The following is a 23,937-nucleotide window of genomic DNA, read 5'->3' as shown; positions in this document are numbered from 1 at the left end:
TGTGTAGGAGCTATAAACCTGGAGATCAGTAATTTAACAATTTCTGGATTTTTTTAATCATCTTTTATTTCTTGTCAATGTTACACGAATGAGTTCAGGAAACAGATTCTGTTCATTACCAGTACTTTTGAATCAACCCTTTTTTAATTTTTATTTTTTTTGCTGATTTGAATACTCACGTAAAGTTTTGATTTCAACTCTCTAACTGGAACAGGATATACCTTCCTGGGGGGAAATTCTGAATTACAACATACCTGAAGACTTGGACAACAAATGTTTGTTAAATGATTCAAAGACAAGAACTTGTCTGGGCAAATTCCGGTCTTTTGTTATCAAAATCTTAATTCTAAGTAAAAGATTTTAGTGTTGCTTTGTGTGTGACATTTGTTTCTGTGAAAAGCATTTATGCTGCTGTCCATGAATTGTGGCACAAGTAATTGTCAAAGGTCAAATAGCTGTATTGGCTGCCTAATTCATGTACTTGAAGCACAATAAACTCACAAGCTACACTTCAAGCATATATGTGTACACCCCCCCCCAACACAGGGTTTGTCTCTGTGTAGGTCATGTCTTGGGTACAATTCTAAGTATATCTACCTTAAGTTCCACTTCAATCAATGGAAGTCAAAAATGGAGATCTGAGGCGAAAAGGAGAACATACAGAGAGAAACATCAGAGGAGGGGAATCACATATTGATTTGAAAGAACTGGATTTTTGGCATCCATTTACAAGTGTACCTATTGAACAATCCTCTTCCTATATAAGTTGGTCAGTAACCCAAATTATGACAGTTCAGTTGAAATACGTAAGAGCATGAAAGAAAACCACAATTCATACAGTTCAAATGCAGCTGTATGGACAGGGCCAGTGCCAAAGGGCAGCCAGGTCAGGCCCTGTTTGACAGCCCATGAGGCCCAGAGAGGTCCCTGAAGGGGCCTTCCTTAGAGTGGGAGGGTAGCGTTCCCATTCTGCAATCACACCAGTCTCCCAACCCTGCCGCAGATTGCAGAGGGAGCTTCCAGGCACCCTCCCCATACAGGCTTCAATAAGCCCTCAATTACGCCCCGCCTACCTTTCCCATCCCTGTGAATGACATGCACACTGTGTGCCCATGCCTACCATCAACCAGGATGGTGGCAGAGGCTTCCCTAAGGGACTGACGTCCCCGCTGCCATCTTGGTTGATGGCAGGCATGCGCGCACAGCCCGCACATCATTCACAGGGACAGGAGAAGTAGGTGGGACATGCAGACAACCTTATTAGCCTTGTGCTGCCTGTATGGGGGTGGGCTATGGTGCTGCGAGCCTGGGACAGGCTGGTGCTCAAAGGCCCAGTCACGTCTGGCATTGGCACTCTATATGGAATTCATTGGTGTTGGTCTTGCATTCATTATTTGTACAGTAGAAGGCTATGTCACTGCCAGCAGAATTTGGACATTACTTTTATTTATTTCATCGGGTTGTAATCCCAGGGTGAGGCACAAAACTCCACTAACACTACAATAAAATACACAAATATTAAAATATAGCAATTAAAAAAATCAATTCAAATCCAATTCAGCTGTTCACAGAGTAGCAAACTAACACAGCAAACTAACAACTGAAATACAGCTAGGCAATACCTATAAAAGCCTGGGTGATGATGTACATCTTCAACTAGCCATTCTTTCATGAAGAAAGATATATAGAAGCTAATACCTATCAACAGAAACTTATCAAAATATGGAAGTAGATCTGTTTTTCAATCATTATAATGCTAAATTATTTACAAGCATATTTTGTAACTGTAGTTTCTACTCAAAGGTGGCTGGTGCCCTCTAAAACTGGCGGAGCTACTATGAAGTCACAGGGGCGTGGCCAACGAGGTCACAGGGGCATGGCCAAGGTCTGGTTTTCTTCCCATCCTCCTGTATTGAAAGATTCTGTGGATGCTTAAACATTGCAGTTTTACAAGCAGAACCTAAAGAAACTGAAAAGTGATTTAGTTTGGTTTAGAAGGGGTCCACAAAAGACAATAAAAATATCGATAAAATATCGACACACACACACACACACACACACACACACACACACACTGGTTAGAGCATTGGACTAGGATCTGGAAGATCACCACTCAGCCATGAACAACAGAGACTCTTTTGAACAACTCTCTCCTTCTGCCTGCCTACACAGAGAGAGACAACACAGCAGCCACTCTTTTCTTTCAAGTTACATCTGGTTAGATGCAAAACATCAATCACACACACACACACACAAACACACACTGCCACCTTCCTCCTCCTCTATCTCTCTCCCCAAGAGCTAGCAAAAGGCCCATCAAGGCCAGGGCCTACCCACCCTCACTACTGCCATCCTGCTCCTCTAACAGTCAGCAAAATGCCCATGGGGGCCAAGGTCTCCCCCCCTCCACTGCCATCCTCCCCCTCTCCCTCCCCCTCCAACAGTCAGCAAAAGGCCCATTAGGACCAAAACATATCCCCACACACACCATTCTGTGGGTTTTCCCCTTCCCATGCAGCAACTACTTTACACAATCAATACTGACCTGAACTCGCACAAAAATTTTGCTGCTGCTTTCAAAGACCAGTTGTAGAGAAAGAATCATGCCGCCTGCTGCTTGCCAGAGCAAGGGAATGGCAACGCAAACTCAGAGAGGAGCCAATGTAGATTTCAAATGCATGCATCTGACTGACTCAGATTGAAATGCTTTGGGGAGGCTCTTCACAGGCCTGCCCTAATGCTATGGCCACTAAACTGGCCACTAAATTTGCACTAGCTGTAGTTTCTGAACTGCCTTCAAAGGAAGTCTCATATAAAACGCATTACAGTAATCTCATCTAGAGGTTACCACAGTCTAGACAACTGAAGCTAAGTTATCTTTGACCAGATAGGGTCACAGCTAGGCCACTGGCTGAAGCTGATGGAAGGCACTCTGCACCACCAGGAGTGTATTCAGTGACAGAAGTAGATTGCAAAGCATGCCCAAGCTGGGCACTTGCTCCTTTAGAAGGAGTGCTACCCCTTCCAGAACAGGTTGAACCCCACCCATCTGGTCCAGGAAACTGCCCACTAACAGTTTTATCTAGACTGAGCTTCAGTTTATTGGTTCTCATCCAGTCCATTTGTTATGTGCCTTCAAATTGATTACAGCTTATGGGCAACCCTATGAAACAGCGACCCTGCAGAATCCCATATTGATTAGATATCACCCCAAAGTGTTGCATCTTTTGGAAGATGGCAAATTTCTATTCCTAGTTAGGTTTATAGAATAGAATTGGTTGTGAAGATTTTGGAATGAAGCTGGTTATTCAAAATTCTAATCTAGCTAAAGCAGGCAAATAGAAAGAGTAGATGGGAGGCTAAGCTAATTATTTACGTATGCCACTAATCTATGAATTGATTGGAAGGGCATTAAGGTTTCCATGAACAAACAGAAGCTTTTTCAATAAATCTCTTATGAAAAGTTCTCACATGTAATTTCTGCCACAAATTCCTTCATATAGATTTCATTTTAAGGGACTGCAAATACAAGCTTACAGAGTTCAAAGAAATATTAATTTTACAATGCAGCTTGGTAGCCTAACAGATTTCCAAAATATCTGGATATTCAAAAGATTAGACAGATTGCTGCTTGCATAAATTATGCTGCCATGGGGATTAGCCCAGAGGCAAACAGAGCGTTTGGACAACTAAGAATTTAAGTATGCATGGTTCAGTATAAGAATATAGCCTACTTTGGGCTGTGTGTTCAAAGAAACAACCCAGACAACTTTAAACACACCATTTTCCAAAAGCAAATATTATGGGGGAAGCAATGAAACTGAAGAGCTGTGATGGTATATGTGCCATTAAATTATTTGGAATTTCTCAGAATACAGGGCTATTATTCCAATCTAAGATTCAGAAGAGTCATCAATCAACTTATCAAATGCATACATCTGCTGCTACCTTTCAATAGACTTACCAGGTGGACATTTTAGAAACTGGGTGATCTGATTGTGGTCTACAGAGCTGTCATGGTATGGAATAATGAACAAAGAAAGAGAGTATTTGGTTAATATCTGTGGTAAATTCATTCCCTGATTTAGACCAGGATTCCAGATGTCCCTGGGCACAAGCCAGTCCCCCCAGAACTTATATTAGACTGGCAGCAGGAGAAGGGAGTGATTCTAGAAGAGGACTTATCTTCACTTGCTGCATACAAGGAAGGAACTTTTAAAATGCCTACTATGCATAATCTGAATTCAGATTCTTGTTTCTAAAAATCCCAGGCCTCTAAACACTGCACTTATCAACTCTACTTTTAGCTCTGCTATAGATTCCTAGGGTTGACATAAGTCGTAATCAACTTGAAGGCACATAACAAAAACAAGTGGTACAATGCTGCACAGAGTAAACATGGATGAGCAGCAGAGAATCATAAACTCCTCGGGTAGGCCAGCAGTTGTCTAGGCATGAGCCAAAGTCCATTAAAAACCTATTTCAGTCAATAAATTTAACTAAAATGAAAGGATGTTTAAAAAGCCCTTGCTGATCACAGCCAAAACTATTGTCAAAGAAAATAGATCCCTTGTTATTAATTTAGTTCTTAGTGAAATACTCCTAGGCCTTGGATTGCTTGCATTTATACATATATGTAGTCAAGCCTGCAATTGCACAAAGTCTTTGTGCAATCAAAGACTGTTTTTGTGAGAAGGAAACACCCTTATTGACTATAGGCCTGTTCAGGCACTAATTTCAATTAAATTAATACATGGCAGGAGCTGGTCCCATCTCCTGACCCCACCCCCTGACCTCTGTGCACAAAATACATGCACACAAACCTAGGAAAGAGCAATAGTACAGGAACCTATAAGAATAAGCCTTACAAAATGAGACTCTTCAAATCATGTAAACTAGGATGACAGCAGAAGGCAGAAGCCCATCAACTCATTCCACACGTCCAGCAGGGCCTAAATGGGCACGTGAATAGAGCTAGTTGTCTTTCTTACAAGCCTAGGCGTTTGCTCCAGTTTATGTATTTAACAAAATTTATATACTGCTTGATTATATTGAAACCTCAAGGCGATTTACAAAAAAAATGAAACTTTAAAATTATCAATAACAAGCCAATTAAAATAGATATTTAAAAACATTCAAAAAGTAATTAAAATCAACAATAAGCTAAAAACAGATTAAAATACATGTAACTTCTATGTGTATAGATAGCTAATCCCCCTCCATTGGTGGATAGGATGTGAGGGCCCAGCCAGGGGAAGGGGAAGGCAGTGACCTTCCCCTTCACTCCTCCTCCATCCAGACAGTGTGTTAATTTACATGACTGAAGTTTAATCAGCAGAATTGTCTCACCCTTTTTTGAGAGATTCCCCAGGAGACTCTCAAACACTTGACTTTACCTATAGCTACAGTTCTCCTTCACCTGTGGTCTGTCCCCGTGTTTTGATTCTTCATGAACTGAATTACTTTGGTAATGACAGTGAGCTCCTGAGCTTGCTTTGATGCCAGATTAAGTACGCTTCTCAGTTTTTTATTCCACCCAAGGGGAAAAAAACTTGTCTGTACTACAAATTTAGGGAAGGGCAAAGAGAGAAGAAATACTTTTATTTATTTATTTATGTATTTATTTATTTTATTCGATTTATATACCACCCACAGCCCGGGGGCTCTCAGGGCGGTGCACAACATGGATAAAATACAATAAAATTACAAAAGCAGTAAAATATACATTATTAAACAAGTAAACAGCCAGATATACATTAAAAGCACAAATAGATTAAAATGCCTGGGAGAATAAAAAGGTTTTAACCTGGCGCCGAAAAGATAAAAGTGTAGGTGCCAGGTGCACCTCATCGGGGAGACTATTCCATAATTCGGGGGCAACCACTGAAAAGGCCCTAGATCTTGTTACTACCCTCCGAGCTTCTCTGTGAGTCGGAGCTCGGAGGAGGGCCTTAGATGTTGAACACAGTGAACGGGTAGGTTCATATCGGGAGAGGCGTTCCACTAGGTATTGTGGTCCCACGCCATGTAAGGCTTTATAAGTCAAAACTAGCACTTTGAATTTGGCCCGGAAACAGATAGGTAGCCAGTGCAAACGAGCCAGAACAGGTGTTATATGTACAGACCGCCTAGTCCTCATCAGCAGTCTAGCAGCTGCATTTTGCACTAGCTGTAGTTTCCGAACTGTCTTCAAAGGCAGCCCCACGTAGAGCGCATTGCAGTAATCCAATCTAGAGGTTACCAGAGCATGCACAACTGAAGCGAGGTCGTCGCTTTCCAGATAGGGACGTAGCTGGGCTACCAACCGAAGGTGGTAGAACACATTCCGTGCCACCGAGGCTACCTGCGCCTCGAGAGACAGGAATGGATCGAAAAGAACCCCCAAGCTACAAACCTGTTCCTTCAGGGGGAGTGTAACCCCATCTAGAACAGGTTGAACATCCACCATCTGGTCAGAGAAGGCACTCACTAACAGCGTCTCAGTCTTGTCAGGATTGAGTCTCAGTTTATTAGCTCTCATCCAGTCCATTATCGTGGCCAGGCAGTGGTTCAGCACATTAACAACCTCACCTGAGGAAGATGAAAAGGAGAAGTAGAGTTGCGTGTCATCAGCATACTGATGACAACACACTCCAAAGCTCCTGATGACCGCACCCAGCGGCTTCATGTAGATGTTAAAAAGCATAGGGGACAGGAACAATCCCTGCGGGACTCCACAATGGAGAGTCCAGGGTGTCGAACAATGTTCCCCAAGCCCTACCTTCTGGAGACGATCCACCAAGTAGGAGCAGAACCACTGCCAAGCAGTACCTCCAACTCCCAACTCCATGAGTCTCCCCAGAAGGATACCATGGTGGATGGTATCAAAAGCCGCTGAGAGATCAAGGAGAATCAACAGAGTAACACTCCCTCTGTCCCTCTCCCGACATATGTCATCATACAGGGTGACCAAGGCTGTTTCAGTGCCAAAACCAGGCCTAAAACCGGATTGAAATGGATCTAGATAATCGGTTTCATCCAAGAGCACCTGGAGCTGGCTGGTGACCACCCGTTCTAAGACCTTGCCCAGGAATGGAACATTCGCTACCGGTCTATAGTTGTTCAAATTATCTGGGTCCAGGGAAGGTTTCTTCAGGAGTGGTCTCACTACTGCCTCTTTTAAGCAACTAGGGACCACTCCATCTCTCAAGGAGGCATTTATCACTTCCCTGGCCCAGCCGGCTGTTCCAGCCCTGCCAGCTTTCACTAGCCAAGAGGGGCAAGGATCCAGTACAGAGGTGGTTGCACACACCAGTCCAAGCACCTTGTCAATGTCCTCAAGCTGTACCAACTGAAACTCATCCAACAAATAAGGACAAGACCGTGCTCCGGATACCTCATTAGGTTCAACTGCCGTAATACTGGAGTCTAAGTCCCGGCGGATGCATGAGATTTTATCTTGGAAGTGCCCAGCGAACTCATTACAGCGGGTGTCTGAAGGTTCTATAATTTCCTGAGGGCTAGAATGTAAAAGCCCTCGGACAATTTTAAAGAGCTCCGCTGGGTGGTTGAGAGATGATTTAATAGTGGCAGCTATAGTATGTTTGTTAACTCCTCCTTGAGGGTCCCTCCTAAGAGTCTTGTTCCTAACCATTAGATTTTCCTTCCTGCTAGACAATCAAGGGAAAACTTTTTAACTGTTTGCTATATAAAGGAATAAGTGAGCGATCAGAAACTAATTGTAGAAAGCCTTTTTTAAAAAACTGGTTGCTGGGTTCATTTTTCTGTCCAGAAACCCTGAAAAGGCCTTACACTGAGTTGCACACAGGAAAAAAAAATCAGAAAATCAGAAATTAGGCCTGAGTTACAGCCCAGGTGGCCAGCCAGCCAGGCAGCTAACTGTAGTGCGCACATCAATGCTTCTATTCCTCTAGGTCCATTTTCATCCTTTGCCATCAAGTACTCAAAAAAAGAAAAGAAGAAAAATAGTCACTATGATTGTGAGTATACTGAATGCTTTAAAAGACTAAAGGGTAACAGGATGCATATTTTTTCAGATCACTTTAAGTTATCTTTTAATTTCACCCTTTTGCAACAAGCACCCAATCCTGCTCTCCTCATCATAATAAACTACAGAATAAATAAACTTACTTCTTACTGCAGGCAAAACAGGCTATCTAGGTAGGTAACACAGCTGAAACTGAAAAACAGAGCAAAGGAAGTCCAAGGGGTGGAGTCTAACACTATAACACAAAAGTTCTAATATTTAATTCTTCAACAGTCATGTTACTACACAGGTTGTTTTTTCAGGATCACTTTAATTTTAGGACAATTTTGATCATGAAAAATCCACCATCAGTTAGGGAAAGTCTTGAGTGAGCAGACTTTTGAGGGGCTTCCAGATGAGGCTTTTGTTGTGCACTTGCCATGCCTGAATTTTTCAGAAGGTCCTATTCTTTAATTGCTCCTGTTCTTAAAACAAGCTGTCATTCTTCAAATGGAGGCTATCATTGTCTGTCATGTCACAAATTAGGGGGGGAAACAAAAAACTGGGGAGAGGGTGCCCATTTGCTCCACTCTGGCTACAGGGCTGAGCTCAAGGAAATACATTTAACATTAGATTTCCTAATCTAATGGCTGTGTTATTGCAAAAATGAGCTCCAAACCAAGGAGTCATGACATCACTGGGACCAGAAGGTGCTGCCAGGTTTGAGGGTCCCCCAGACCAGGTGCCTTGGGCCTCCCCTCCTGTAGCCACTATAGTCCCTCCCCCTGTGGTTGCCACACTTCTGTCCTAAAGGCACTGATGATATAAAGGAGAATCGACAGGTCAAGTCAAGTAACAAGATAGTTATACCTGACTCCCAGCCAGGAATCTTTTACTATGATAGGGTTTGAGGTTTCTAAATTCACTAAGAGGTCCAAAGGACAGTAGGTAAGCGAGTGACCAGAATAAGGAGTGTCTGGCAGGAAGAGCTGGAGGAATGAGGAATGCTCTAGGAATACATAGGAGTGCATAAGGAAAGCTTCACTAAGAGACTCAGCGAGCCACAGAATCAGAGATAAAAGAAGCCCTGGGATTCAGATGCACCAAGACATGGATATAATGTGAAATTTGAAGCCAGAATCAGTTTTGCCAGAACATGCCATGTAGTAAAATATTTTATTTAATCACTTTTGGATTAAAGAAAAGTCAACATACATGGGAAGGAAGGTTTAGTTCAGCAGCAGCACGCACAGAAAACAGGAAACATCTACAATCAGAAGGTATTTGTCTTCATACAATGGAACATAAGGATGTGTCATCACACAGTTTCAGACAAACAGCTATTTCTAAGAAAATGTGCACATTACAGTAGGGAGAGATTATATTAGGTTTTTAGTACATTCATAGCCTGTTCAAACTTGCACAAGGTGGGGGAGGACAAACAAATGTAACCTATTTAACTCAGTGCACAGCTTTTAATCAGTAAGCAACTCAAGCTCAAGAGAGGGAGATCAATTTTCAGAAAGCAAAGAGTAACAACTGCAGATTTAATCAAATTGCATTTATGATTCCTTAGTATTCTCAATATTTCTGAAAGCAATGAGCTCAATGACAAAGAATGAATTTCAATAAATGTCACATATCTAGTTGCTAGGCTTATTCTTAAAATTTATAGACCTGGATCAACTTATCTGAAGAAAAAATGTTTCTAGGGCATTTTATGCTGTTTAAGTAGGATAGACATTCCTGTAAAGGAGATATAGGAACAAAAAAAAATGCTATCCATAAGATGAAACCCTGGAACTTCAATAGGGCTCTTCAAAGATAAAGAAGAGATAAGGAAGTGTAAATTAATCATAAACATGTTTGTGGGATTCCTATCCAAGTGGAGAACATTAACCTTTTTCAAGTTTTTATTCTCTACAAAAAACAGAATTCAATAAACGTAAACACAAAAAAACATTTGTTACAAATTTGCATGGGAAGAACACAAACATTTCACAAGACTTTCATAACCAATGGTATAAGCCATAGCTGGAAAAAATATTTTGTGGATGTGAAGTTCCAGGGATCCCCTAGAAATCATTAGCTTAAGTTGAGCTGGTCCCGAGTCCAGGCTTCCCTTAATATTCCTCAAAATAATCTGCTACCACCATATACTGATTTACAGAAAGAAGCAAAGTTCTTCCTTAGGTGCATAATTCAAAGTCAGCACATAGGAAGATATCTTCTTACCTAGAATCTCCCACACCAGAATATGTTCATGAATTTAACAATCAGTAAATATCTTTATTTATGGGAAAGAGCTAGAACAAGTAGTCATTTGGTAAACAATTGTTTTAATATCCTGTTGTTGTTACATGCCTTAAAGTCATTTATGACTTATGGTGACCCTATGAATCAGTGACCTCCAACAGCATCTGTCATGAACTACCCTGTTCAGATTGTAAGCTCAGGTCTGTGGCTTCCTTTATAGAAACAATCCATCTCTTGTTTGGTCTTCCTCTTTTTCTACTCCCTTCTGTTTTTCCCAGCATTATTGTCTTTTCTACTGAATCATGTCTTCTCATTATGTGTCCAAAGTATGATAACCTCAGTTTCATCATTTTAGCTTCTAGTGATAGTTCTGAATTTGCTCTGACACTCAATTATTTGTCTTTTTCGCAGTCCATGGTATGCACAAAGCTGTCTTCCAAAATCACATTTCAAATGAGTTGATTTTTTCTCTTATCCGCTTTTTTCACTGTCCAACTTTCACATCCATACATAGAAATCGGGAACACCATGGTCTGAATGATCCCGACTTTAGTGTTCAGTGATACATCTTTGCATTTGAGGACCTTTTCTAGTTCTCTCATAGCTACCCTCCCCAGTCCTAGCCTTCTTCTGATTTCTTGACTATTGTCTCCATTTGGGTTAATGACTGTGCCAAAGTATTGATAAGTTCAATGTCCTCGTTGTCAACTTTAAGGTTGTATAGCTCTTCTTTTGTCATTATTTTAGTCTTCTTGAGGTTCAGCTGTAGTCCTGCTTTTGTGCTTTCCTCTAAATTTCATCAGCATTAGTTTCAAATCATTACTGGTTTCTGCTAGTAGTATGGTATCGTCTGCATATCTTAAATTATTGATATTTCTCCCTCCAATTTTCACACCTCCATCCTGGTCCAATCTTGCTGTCCATATGATATGTTCGGCATATAGATTAAACAAATAGGGTGATAAAATACACCCCTGTCTAACAATCTTTCCAATGGGGAACCAATTGGTTTCTCCATATTCTGTCCTTACAGTAGCTTCTTGTCCAGAGTATAGGTTGCGCATCAGGACAATCACATGCTGTGGCACCCCTATTTCTTTTAAAGCATTCTATAGTTTTTCATGATCTATATAATCAAAGGCTTTGCTGTAATCTATAAAGCATTATCCTATCTATGTTTGCAATATGATGTCTGGTGCCTCTTCCCTTTCTAGATCCAGCTTGGATGTCTGGCATTTCTCACTCCATATATGGTAAGACCCTTTGTTGTAGAATCTTGAGCATTACTTTACTTGCATAGGATATTAAGGCAATAGTTCGATAATTACTGCATTCCCTGGGATCCCCTTTCTTTGCAATTGGGATGTATATTGAACACTTCCAGTGTGTGGGCCATTGTTTAGTTTTCCATATTTGTTGATAATTGTTTGTCAAAATTTGGACTGATTCAGTCTCAGTAGCTTGTAGCAACTCTATTGGTATGCCATCTGTTCCTGGTGATTTGTTTCTTCCAAGTATTTTAAGAGCAGCTTTCACCTCACATTCTAAAAGTTCTGGTTCTTCATCATATGGTTCCTCCATAAATGGATCTGTCATCCTTGCATTTCTTTTATAGAGTTCTTCAGTGCATTGCTTCCATCTTGCTTTTATTTCACCTCAGTCAGTCAGTGTGTTCCCCCATTGATTATTCAACATCACTACTCTTGGTTTAAAATATCCCTTTAGTTCCTCTGATCGTTTGGAATAGGGCTCTTGTTCTACCCTTTTTGTTGTCCTCTTCTATTTCTGTACAATAACTATTGTTATAGTTCTCTTTGTCCCTACGTACTAGTCACTGTATTGTTGCATTTAGGGTTCTAATCATGTTTCTGTCTCCTTTTGCTTTCCTTCTCTCTTTAACCATTTTAAGAGTTTCTTCAGTCATCCACTGAGGTCTTTTTAACTAGAGGTATTGTCTTTACTATCCTGACCTAGCATAATTGATTCCCCGTTTTAATAACTCCCAGTCTTTTACCTCAGTCTCCCTGATCTCTCTGACTCAGCCTACTAAGTGCCCTCCAGGTGTTTTGGACCATACTTCTGGAGGACGTTAAGTTGCAGAAGGCTGCTCTAACTCATCTAACTCTCCCCACCTGTCATTTACTCTTACTCCACCCATCATTCTATGACACTTCCCTGTTGTCAATCATTCTTCCACCCATCCTTCTGTTAGAGAAGGCTTGGGATTTCTTTAGCCTTTGTATAATCCATTTTCTATAGGTAAAATCTGCTGAGGAAATTTGGGAAGCCCCAGTGGCTGTTGGCAACTTTCCCTACTTGCCCAACAAATGGGAGTGTATCACCATCAATCAGCAGCTCCATGTGGGATTGCACCGGACACATTCCTGTACATTGTATCCTTAGATTCCATAGTAAATGCACAGAATGTGATTGACTGTGGGAGGTTATATGTTATAACGCAGAGATCAATATCCTTGACATTACTTATCAAGAATGCTTCTTGTGTATCTTATTTCCATAAAATTAATAGAAAAACCCAAGCTTTGACACTGGTACTCTGGTACAAACAAACGTTATAGCACCTTGCAAAACTACACACAAATGTCCTACTACCAAATCTATTGCTCCATTCAGCTCACATTTTCACTACAACCAGCATTGTCAAATCTGTAACCCAATGAAATCCAAGCCCTTCCTTGACAATCCCCTAGCCCAGTAAATTTTACCTGGCCCACAGAAATTAGGTCATACAACTCCTCAAAACAGTATGAATTACCCTATATAGCACACTGGCTTCCTGGATGCAAATAGCTGACAATTCCAAAGGTTTGTTAACAGTGAAAGGAACAAGTTAGCACAATAATCTGTGTTGTGATGGCTTTGGAAATTAGATTGTAATGCTAATTTGATTTCTTAAAAGGTATCTGAAACAAAACACATGTTCTTTGAATTCAAAGAGCTTAATGCAGACCAGATTTGTGTTCTAGAAGGGAAAAGGGGGGGGGGAGAGAAAGGTCACTTAATTATTCTCATCTTTAAAGTGTCATCTATACAACATTTCCCCTGGGTGAAGAAATTGATTTAAAAAAACGTTTCTGCTAATGTGCTTGTGTCAGCTGTTATGTATGAATTATAAATACTTTTAATATAATTGCAAAGACAATGTTATTTTGGAGAAAGTTCCAGACAAAATGGAAAGCCTTATTTGTTCAACATGTAGACATACTACAGATAAGTGACACAACACTACAATTTTTGTTTTCAAATTTTAATGCAAATTAATATATAAAAACCAAGCAGGAAGACAGAGTAACTTACCTCACAAAACTAAAGACTGATAAAGCACCCTCCTAAAGAGTAAAATATTTCACCATTTGTGAAAAGCCTCCAAATTTCTGCCAACTTGGATGTCCCTAGGAAGAGTTCCACAAACCTGATACTATCAAAAAAGTCCTGCTCCTAAGCTCATGCATTACAATGGATATAGAACAAGGCTAGCCTCCAGTACATATTATAAAGGGAGAAGTATTCCCCAAGGTTTGTGGGGGCCAGATATAGTTTTAAGGAGTGAAACAATATTGCCTTGAATTGCACCCAGAAGCTAACAGGAAGCCTGTGCAGATCTTACAAGATTATCATGGTTCCCATATTCTACACTAGCTGCAGCTTCTGAATACTTGTCAAGGAAAACCCTACATGAACATTACAGTTATCAAGCCTGGAAATTATTAAGAGCATGGTTGATGTTTGCCAAATCCTATATCTTGAGTTAGAGTCCCAGAGTCAGGTTGTTCTGGTAAAACTGCTCCCTAAAGATAGCATCAAAAAGCATATCGTGATTATGGAAAAGATCACATTTAATTATTAGCGAAGTTCATTATGCTTGGCCACTCACCTCTGAAAGCAAAAACTGGCAAACACCATCTTGTCTGGATTCAGTTTGCTCATTCTTATCCATTGGTGTTAGAAACTAATGGCAAAGAGCAGTAACTACATTCCATCATACAAGAAAGCCAAGCTCTGTCTCTGTCTACGGTATAAACAGTATGATGTGCAAGACTGTTGTAGATAAGTATAATATACAATGGGAATCAGTAACAGGTGATGTCTTGGGGCAAGCCCAATCTCCTTCACAAGGACCATCTGGTCCCCATGTTGCCAACCCAGAGAACCATATGGAAAAGTGATGGCTGGCTAGATCAATGCCTATAGTCCACTCTGGAGGATGAGTGAGAACTGGGTCTGCCCTGCTTGCTCAAATGTGCCCTTCTATAAAACTTGTTGCTGATCAGAGGTGTACCACTTCAGGAATATAACCTAGAAAGGAAATTAGGCAGTCACTCTCTGATCTATAGCAAGTAGCATTTGACCACCAAACTGGTAAATGGCAAAAGCTCAGTCCCGACTACCATAATGTTCCTCCTCAATGTTAGAAAGACAACAATAGGAGGAGCATAACTGCATGTCTCAGCCCTTTAAAGCCAAGACTTACAATCTCCTAGCAGTCTGTCAGATTTATGGAGAGAATATTGCTGAAACACAGCTCAGATCTGTATGTCATAGTACTTAATGCAACATTAGATACAGTACCTCTCTCATTGTTTCTCTTTGGGAAGATGTTGCTTCCTCTTGCCAAATGCATATTAAAAATAATCATGAGAAACTAGAGGAACAAACCTATGCATATGCACTTGAAAATAAGTGTCACTATGCAAACTGGGGCATAAATTCCTGGTAAACAAGGTTTATCTAGGGATTCTCTCTTCTGCCAGCTTTCTCGTACAATTACAGGTCTACAAACCCATCCCCAAAATGACTTTCTCCAAAATCTTCAGCACTGATGACAGCAATCAGCTCAACGAAGTACAAAGTGAATGCTGTACTATCCTTATAGCTCTAGAATAAATGGCAGATAATTTTACAAGAGCAGAATGAGAAACCAATTTTCCCACATAATGTTATGCCATTTTTATGCATAGGGAGACATAAAGGGATCTCACATGCTCTTAAGCAGAAAATATACAGACCAGATTAATTGCAAACTAAGCAATTTGAATTTCTCCACATGACCCAGTAATAGCAGTCCATTGTATGGGAATTGCAAAATATTTAGCAAGATGTGTGCAGTGCATAATTTGCTCTCTATTCTTGCTGAATGGCTGGTAAACATAGAGCCAACTACTTGTGGAGCATTCAGGCCATCCTATGCAGATCTCATCAAGCGGTGACAAGAAAACAATTTACATTGTAACCATAGATCTCTGAGCAATTTAAAACAAAATCAGAGTTAGATCATGTGTGCCATAACAAGAAATGTTAAGTAATAAATAGTATTTTCTCGGGCTTTAATAGGTTTTGCTTTAGCTATTGCTGGTATTCTTTTGCAAATTACTAATTTTTTAATTTAAGTAGTGCTAGAAGTATAGACTAAAAACACCACTGTATGATGCATAGGATGGAATAGCTCACAATGGCTAAACTGGAGAGTGGCTTAGCTAAAGCTACACCATATTCACTTTGATATATGCCCATTCATGCTGCATTATCTCAACCGCATCATGCAATGTGGATGGAGCTGTGTCAAAAGATCCACCTACTTTCTGTAGCAAGCCCAGATATGATAGCATAAGAAGACTGCCAAAAATGGACAGGGCTATATCTTTTAATCTAACACCACCCATTTTCAATGAACACTCATATTATACGGCATGATATCACACCATACTGTGGGCAGGACTTCGTGTTGAATACAGGTGAGATTGCACAGCTACCCGGGCACCTAACTAGGCATGAGGCAGCTACTGAATTCCTATCATGCAAGGAAGGGATTTAAAATGCTGAAGTAGGAGGTACAGAACCCTTCCCCCTAAAATTGTGTGTCTGGATAAGATGGTCCAAAATATAACCCCCACTGGGAGGGGGAAAAAAGCTGCAGGGGGATGTAATTTGATGGGGAAACTTCAGATGGAAATGGTTCAACAGCCCCTGCTCTCTACTGCATCTGTACTTTAAAAATCATCCCAACCTATCCTTTGCACAAATTTGGCATGATCTATGTTCTAACACAGAGATCATGCCACTGCCCCATACAAGTTATTTTCTATGATTTCCAGAGGTGTAGCCATGTTAATCTTTTGCAGCAAAAACAGAAGAGAGAATTGTGACATATTAAAGATTAACAACTTTATTATGTCATCTGCTTTCAGTCCACTTCATCAGAAGCATGAAGGATTACAGATATATATATTACAGATATATAGATATAGATACATACACAAATGGCTGCGAAGGGGAGGGGTTGTAAATGGTTGTTGATACAGACCATTTGTGACACAGCCGCCTAAAGCTAATCTGTGTTCTTTCAGATGTTTTGGACTACCAATTCCCATCATCCCCAAGCATCGGTCATACTGGTTGGAGCTGTTGGGAGTCAACAACATCTGGAGAGCTTCAGTTAGCCTTCCCTGGCCAAAGGGATTCCCAAACTACACATTTTACTTCCTATGAGTCTCCAAGCCCACCACAAGATCCAGGACAACAGACTGCAACCATCTCATTGTTCCCTGAACTGGTTAATTTCAAGATTATAATTGTGACTCATTCCATTGGAGCCACTAATCTCATCATTATCAACGAGGTATACACTATTAAAACAAACTCAGATACTAAATTTATAGAAAACACACTTCTGCACCAGGAGTACAACTCCTTACCAGCAGCAATGGGGCACCTGTGGCCCTCCAGATAGTCAGGGACAATGGGAGCTCGAGTCCAACAATGCCTAAACCACCACAGGTTCCCCATCTCTGCCTCACATTCTCTCTTGTAAAAATTACTCAACATATTTGACACTATCAGTTTAATTGAATAATGGGGAAGGCCAGTCAACCACTTGCATATACCTGCTGAAGCATGCTACACATGAAAAAATGCAAACCACCCACCTTTGAACACTGTGAGCATTAAACATCAACTCAAGACATGTGACACACAAATAGCGTGTCATAGCTATTTATATTATAAGTAGTTGTACACTAATAATTTATAACTTCTAAACTGAAATAATCCTCATGAAATTGAGCTTTATTTTGTTCTTCCTCCCTTACTCCCATATACATAATTCTATTTATTTATTTAGAACCATTGATTTAAATAGAACCTAACTTTTTAAAAATGTGTTTAGAGTCAAAGTCTCTATGAACTGCTTCCATCTATATACAAATGCTGTTACTGCCTTGAACGCTTCGGCTTGTATGGATTATAAACCAAGTCTTACCTTTTTAAAATGTCTTCATAAGCAATATTATAATAGTGTTCAATTACTATGCTGGCCAACATACTTGCATTGATAGTATAGCATCTTTGATTTCAGTGTGGGCTGTAAGCTTTAGGCTGCAGCTCTCCACACACTTACTTAGGAGTAAGTACTATTGAACCTATTGTGGTTTACTTCTGAGTAGACATGTATAGCTTGCATTGTAGGCCTTTAATGGATCACACTGTTTATATAAAGAGTGGCTGCCCCTTTAGATACTGTTACACTCCATAATGCCCAACTATTGGCCATGCTGGCAAGGGGTGATAAAGTTTAACATCATGTGGAGGTCACAGGTTCTCCACCCCTGATTTATACCAGCCTTTCCCAACCTTTGGCTCCCCAGATGTTGCTGGACTACAACTTCCATCAGCCCTAGCCAGCTTGGCCAATGCTCAGGAATTATGAAAACTGTAGTCCAGCAACATCTGGAGACCCAAAGGTTGGGAAAGCGCTATGTAATGAATTCCAGTAGAACAGGGGTCCCCAACCCAGCACCTGTGAAGGCCTTCGCTGGCACTCCAGGACAGGGAGCTCGGATTCTGAATTTTTATGTTTTAAAAGTATGTTTCTAGCTCTCCTGGAAAAAAGTTATAAAGCACAATGTGCTATGCTGGCTGCTCCAACCTATCAGTGTTTTTAATGAATGAGTGAAGTCAGTTGTGACTGTTAAGTGAGTTGTTTGGACACCAGACAATAGGAATCCATGGGGCTTTAAAGAGTTACTGTCTTCCACTCCACTTTAATACACGTTTCCTGTATGTCTTAATTTTGAGTAGTCTTTGGAAACTTTGCAAAGAGGTTTTAGCATGTCTCCTACTGTGCAGGACCTAAAGTTATGTACTCATTAACAATCCGCTGTATAATTAACTTACAGTACAATGGTAGTGGTTAAGGTGTTGGACTATGACCTGGGAGACCAGGGTTCGAATCCCCACATAGCCATGAAGCTCACTGGGTGACCTTGGGCCAGTCACTGCCTCTCAGCCTCATGAAAACCCTATTCAGAGGGTCGCCATTAGTCGGAATTAACTTGAAGGCAGTACATTTACATTTTTTACAATGGTATATGTGTCTACTCAGAAGTAAGTCTGTGTTTAATGGGGTTTACTCCAAGGTAAGTGGGTACAGGATGGCAGCCAAGGCTTTGATTTAGGGTTGGTACTGTGGAATACTGGGTTCTTGTTCCTTTAACAACTGAATCTTCACAGTCAAGACTAACAGGGCATAGCTGACTTCCCATGGTAAGCATGAAGTTTCCAGGGTGGGTGGAGAAGCAGTACTCTTCATGAGTCATGAGGACCTGATAGATAGAAGTTTACATTGAGAGGAGGGTGGACAGCCAAGCCCAGATGTTGTGTCAACAGCTGCTTTACTGTACACTGAAAGAGGAGCACCTGGAGTCAGTGTGGATATGAACATCACCGCTGGCACATCTTCAGGGCCACAACCTGAAGTTCGTGATGCAGCGGGCGGCGGTGACGATGAGCCGTGGCTCCTTGCAGGACTCGGAAGATTTCAACATCAGTCACTCTAGTTTCATATCGTGCCACCAACTGCAGCTCACCTTCTGCGCCCCGCACTTCTACCTTCGCTGCCTCGGCAAGAATGGTGGCCTTGTCGACAGCGCCTTCCAGCGCAGGGGAGGCCCGGGCCTCCAGCTGCCTGCATATCCTTCTGTTTGCCATTTCTGGGACCCCCTGGGAAGCTTGTGAGACTTTGTGGGTGATTTGTGTGTGTTCGACCCTGGGCAAGAGCCAGGGTGGATGGGTGGGGTCCTGGGTGAGAGCCAGGAGGTTAAGAGGTGTTCAGTGGAGAAGTGCAAGGCAATTGTTTTAATATTTATTTGTTAATTTGTATTATGTATGCTTTTGTATTGTGGCTTTATTCTATATTTTTATAATATTTGCTGTTTTATCTTTTGTACACAGTTTAGAGATTTATATATATATATATAAAGCAGTATAGAAATGGCTTAAATAAGTAAATAATAGAATAAATCCCCCCCATCCCATTCTAATGGCAGCTATTTTGTAAAGGGCACCTGAAGCACTCACAAAATCTGAAATGTGCAACCCCTGTAGTAAAGAGTTTTAATATATTGTGTAAATGACACTGGGTTATTTCATCTCTTTGCCCAACAAAAAGTGTGCACATACACATTGCAACATGCACTAGCAATGTATCTAGAATCCTAACTTCAAGAGACAATAGGTCTTAATAAGTTGTGACATTTCTACAGTATTTCTTTCCAGAACATTGCCTAAGTTCCTTTGTTATTGTTTTTTGTGGAAGTATTTAGGATTCTAACTTAAAACATAACGTTGATAAAGATATGTGATCAAATGCAAATATTTTGCCTGCAAACCATCAGATTCTATATTATTCCAAAACAGTCCCAAAATTACGATAATTATGTGAACTGCACTTTTTGATTCAAACTAGTTTTGAGTCCCATCGGCAGATCATAACTAAATACTGTTTCCCAGAAATTATTACACTCAAATTGGCTCTTGGTAAGTCTTGCACTGCAAATACCTAAGGAGGCGGAGGGAAAAAGGAATAAACCCTTCTAGTTAAAGGGTAATCAACTTTGCATTCAGGCCCATCCGCTGCCGGTTTCGTGCCTACCACACTGATAGCAGAACACACACACACCCCATACACACACGTCGCCAGTAACTATTCTAAGAAACGAGGCGGCGTTATCTTATCAGGCAAGCTGCGAAGAGGTGCGTCCACCTGCAGACAGGCAGAAGAAACCGCCCCCTTCGGGCAAGTTTGCCTGAAGCGAGCACCTCCTCTGCCTGCCTCTAGGACCTTCCCAGAGCTTCCTTCGCCAGCAACGGTGTTGGCGCCGCAACTGCCGTCGGGCTGAGTCAGACAGCGGGTCGCCAAAGTTCTTTGTAAGCCAGCCGCGTTGCCCAGCCTCCAGTCACTTCAGGTCTTTCTTCCCGGCCCCCTCCCACTCCTCCATAAGAAAGAGTCACTCTTGAATCATCCAGGATCTCCCTTCAATCATCTCTTAGGGAAAAAAAAGGGTTTGGCTTATTCTTGGCTCCTTTCCGTGAGCTCAGCACATCTTCTCGCCTCCCCACCCCACCTTTCTCTCTGGAGAGTACGTGTGCGTTGATCCAGTAGATTCAGCCCAGCAAGGAATCAAAGCACCGCAACAGACCTTACTAGATCGCAGACCAGCAAATACCCCAAGTAATGCCCAAGATCCAACAAAAGGAATCTATCTACCTAAAAAATATATTCCAGGGCCCAAAACTGCGTGGAAGCTCATGCTCCCTAATCCCAGATATACAGGGGCTAAATCGTGAATACTGATGATGATGTAAATGCACTCTGTATATTCTCAGAGGTACTCTACTATTACGTCACATTTTTCAAGACTGAACCTTGGTATTCAGAAAAAAGATTGAGGTCTAGTCTTTCCCAAACCTCATAAATTGCCGCTTCCCCATTTGGAGAGCAAACCACTTCGAAATTTACAGCAGGATCCCAGCTAAATGTGCATAGGATTGCAGCCTTACAGCACAATCCTAATCACGACTACTCATAAGTAAGTCCTATTGAATTCAATGAGGCTTACTTCCAGGTAAATGGGGAGAGGATTGTAGCCTTAGTTAGGAGTGTGCCTATTTACGAAACACGGGTTACAGGAAAATCACACGGATGCGTACCGGATGATTTTCATTGGCAGGCGGAGAGGTCCCCTTCCTGGATATCGCGTAAATTAAAGAGCGCTACCTCGTAACCTCAAATGTACCAGGGCTGGCTGTGGCTACTCAGTGGAGATACAAACACCTTGTACGTGCTTAGAGTCCCTTTCATGTTATTACTACTTCACATGCTCTAGGAATGATCTCTGGCACTGGGAGCAGGTTTGGGGCTGAGCCCTGTAGAGTCCAAGCAGATCTCCAAAAGCAGTGGTAGCCCCCCCCCAAATGAAAATAATATTCAAACACTCATTTCCTTTACGATCAGCAGCAGCCACCCATCAACCACCACTTAACTCCACATCAGTGACCAGTGCCACTACAAGGAAGTATCGCCACCTTAAATCGTACCAATGTAAAATCTTCCATCCTTGGAATATCTCGGTGCTGAATTTCTAAAACTACTATCCTAAACCCACTTTACTTACCTGGGAGGAAGCCTCGTTAAATTCAGCGGCATTTACTTTCGAGCAGAGATGCAGAGGATCGCTGCAAAACGAACTATCGGGATTCAAACCACCTTAGACCTCACGCTCTTTGACGGGGAAGGGGGGGAGGGGAGGAGAATCCTCATCCCAGATGAATGGTGGGGCCAAGGGAAGGAAATCAGCATATGCTCAAAACCGCTGCTGGCCTAGAAGATGCCCAGATTGAGCCATGCCAACTCCCTGTTTCAAAACGAACCCCAGAATGAAAAACAAAACCATTGGTCCGCTTAAAAAGACACCAATCCTGCCGACGCTTACGCGAGAGTAAGCCCCACGAACTGAGCGGACCTACTCCTGAAGGAAGCATGCCCGGGGTCAGGCTCTGCCACACATACTCCGTAGCAAGTGGCTGGTGCACAGCCGCTCCTGGTGGGGTGTTGTTGTTTCTTTTTGCCTTGTTGTTTTAGTTTCCCTTTCCCTCCCTGTGGCGCTTACAACCCGCGGGGGTCTTTTTCTGGCCGTACCTTGCTTGTTGAAGTCGAAGAAGCAGCTGTTCAGCCGGCTGCGGGTGCTTCACATCTGGATTCCGTCACTTACGGCCCCGCCAACCACAACCACCTTCCGTCTCCACTCTCTTTCGCACTCTTCGGGAGAGCCACCTGGAGGGAACGAGGAGGCGGCGCTGCCTGAAAGTAAGCCTCTCGCGCTTACTGACTGGGCTCGGCTGAGGCGAACTCCCGCTCTCGTAGCGGCTCCCAGCGGCAAACGCGCCGGTGCCCCTCCCTTCCCGCGCGATACTCCTGACCTGCCGGTGACTCACCAGAAGGGGGGGGGGAGGCAGAGCTTTTGTTGCCACGAAGGAGAATAAACGCGACTGCTCCTCTTTTCTTTTCCCTCGGTTCTTCAGGTTTAAGTACAGCATGTGGAGAATCTCCTCTCGTCTTCTTTTTCTTACCCGCACACACACATACAGACTAGGCTTTCAAAGTAGCAGCGCAGCTCGAAGCGCCAAGGGCCCGTTCCCGCCAATTTTGCCCTATTCCTTCACCTCGCCTCCTACGCACACCACCAGGTTTCAGGTGGCTTCCTCCTCAAGCCAGGAAAGGAAGGAGGGCTCGGGAAGAAGCATGGGGTTTAAACTCCCTGCCAAGTGGAAGGAGGAAAGCACTTTCCTAGGAGCTCCCGTCAGAGCGCAGAGAAGCGCTTCAATTGTTGAGGCCTTTCATTGTCCTGAAAGGGGCGGCTGGCTAGCTGCGTGAATTACATGCATTAAAGCAGTAAAACGAAATGCTGCTTCCAAAGTGACTAAATTCTAATGGCAGAAAGCACTCCTAGGTTGGGAAAGAGCATGTAGCTCTTAGGCATTTGGTTTGGGGTGCCAGGTGAAAATGAGGATTAGGGCTCCTGCACCTGTCATAATTGTGTTGAAGAAGGAATTTCAGTATGCAAACTGTTAAAGATGAAGGAGCCCTGTCCTCTTTTTTTCCATCTGGCCACTCTAATTTGGCTGTGTGTAGGCATACAGAGAAGCTGTGACCCATGAGAGCAGTTGTGCAGGTGATGCACACTTAAGATTGCCATTTTTTTTCCTGAAAGGGCTTCTGTTACTTTAAAATGCTGCACAACAGACAGGAGTAGAACAGATGCAGCTTTTTTCAGCGTAAAGATGGAGCCATGGAGATTCTGAGGGGGTAGCCCTATGTGTTTATTACAACAAGGGCAACAAGAAGTCTTGTGGCATCTTACATTAAACCTCTGGCCCTCCAGATGTTGTTTAACCACAACTCCCATCATCCCTGACCATTGGCTATACTGTCTCAGACTGATGGGAGTTGAAGTTCAACAACATCTGGAGGGCCATCCCTAGACTAACAGATTTATTGTGGCATAACCTTTCGGGAACTAAAATCATGATGGAGTGGGCTCTAGGTCATGCAACCTGTTGGGGGGCTTTCAGATGGGGGCCTAAGTTTCCAAATGAGTGATTGAGCTTTTTTATTATTTAGTTATTATTAAATTTATCCCAACCTTCCTTTCAAAGGGAGCCGAAGGAGCTTGAGATACCAAAAGCAGGATATTGGCAACAGTGTTAATTATACAGGCACAAGAGTGGCTGTATACTATAGCCAGCGTGGATTTTTCACATTCCTCAATGTTAAATTGAAAATACCCCCCATGCCATTCTGATCCTTCCCATAAGCTCATTTCAAAACAAAACCTTACAAAACTTATAGTCCTGAACTCAGA

The 23,937-nt window shown here is 42.1% G+C and overlaps 1 protein-coding gene across 4 annotated transcripts in view; it reads right to left on the bottom strand.

Moving 5' to 3' along the window:
- Nucleotides 1–22,957, bottom strand: part of MET (MET proto-oncogene, receptor tyrosine kinase) — a 171,774-nt gene extending 148,817 nt beyond the window's left edge. For 2 of the 4 annotated variants that reach the window (XM_061640057.1, XM_061640056.1), the window contains exon 1: nt 22,215–22,957. The gene's annotated coding sequence lies outside the window, so the exon portion shown is untranslated. Of the gene's footprint in view, nt 1–21,690; nt 21,800–22,214 lie in introns of those variants that run through there. The other 2 variants (XM_061640054.1, XM_061640055.1) reach the window with 2 other exon arrangements.
- Between the last annotated feature and the right edge of the window lie 980 nt (nt 22,958–23,937).

Source organism: Rhineura floridana, chromosome 8, assembly GCF_030035675.1.
Source record: "Rhineura floridana isolate rRhiFlo1 chromosome 8, rRhiFlo1.hap2, whole genome shotgun sequence".
In the NCBI taxonomy this organism is placed as follows: domain Eukaryota; kingdom Metazoa; phylum Chordata; class Lepidosauria; order Squamata; family Rhineuridae; genus Rhineura; species Rhineura floridana.
This window is presented reverse-complemented; position numbering and strand designations above follow the sequence as displayed.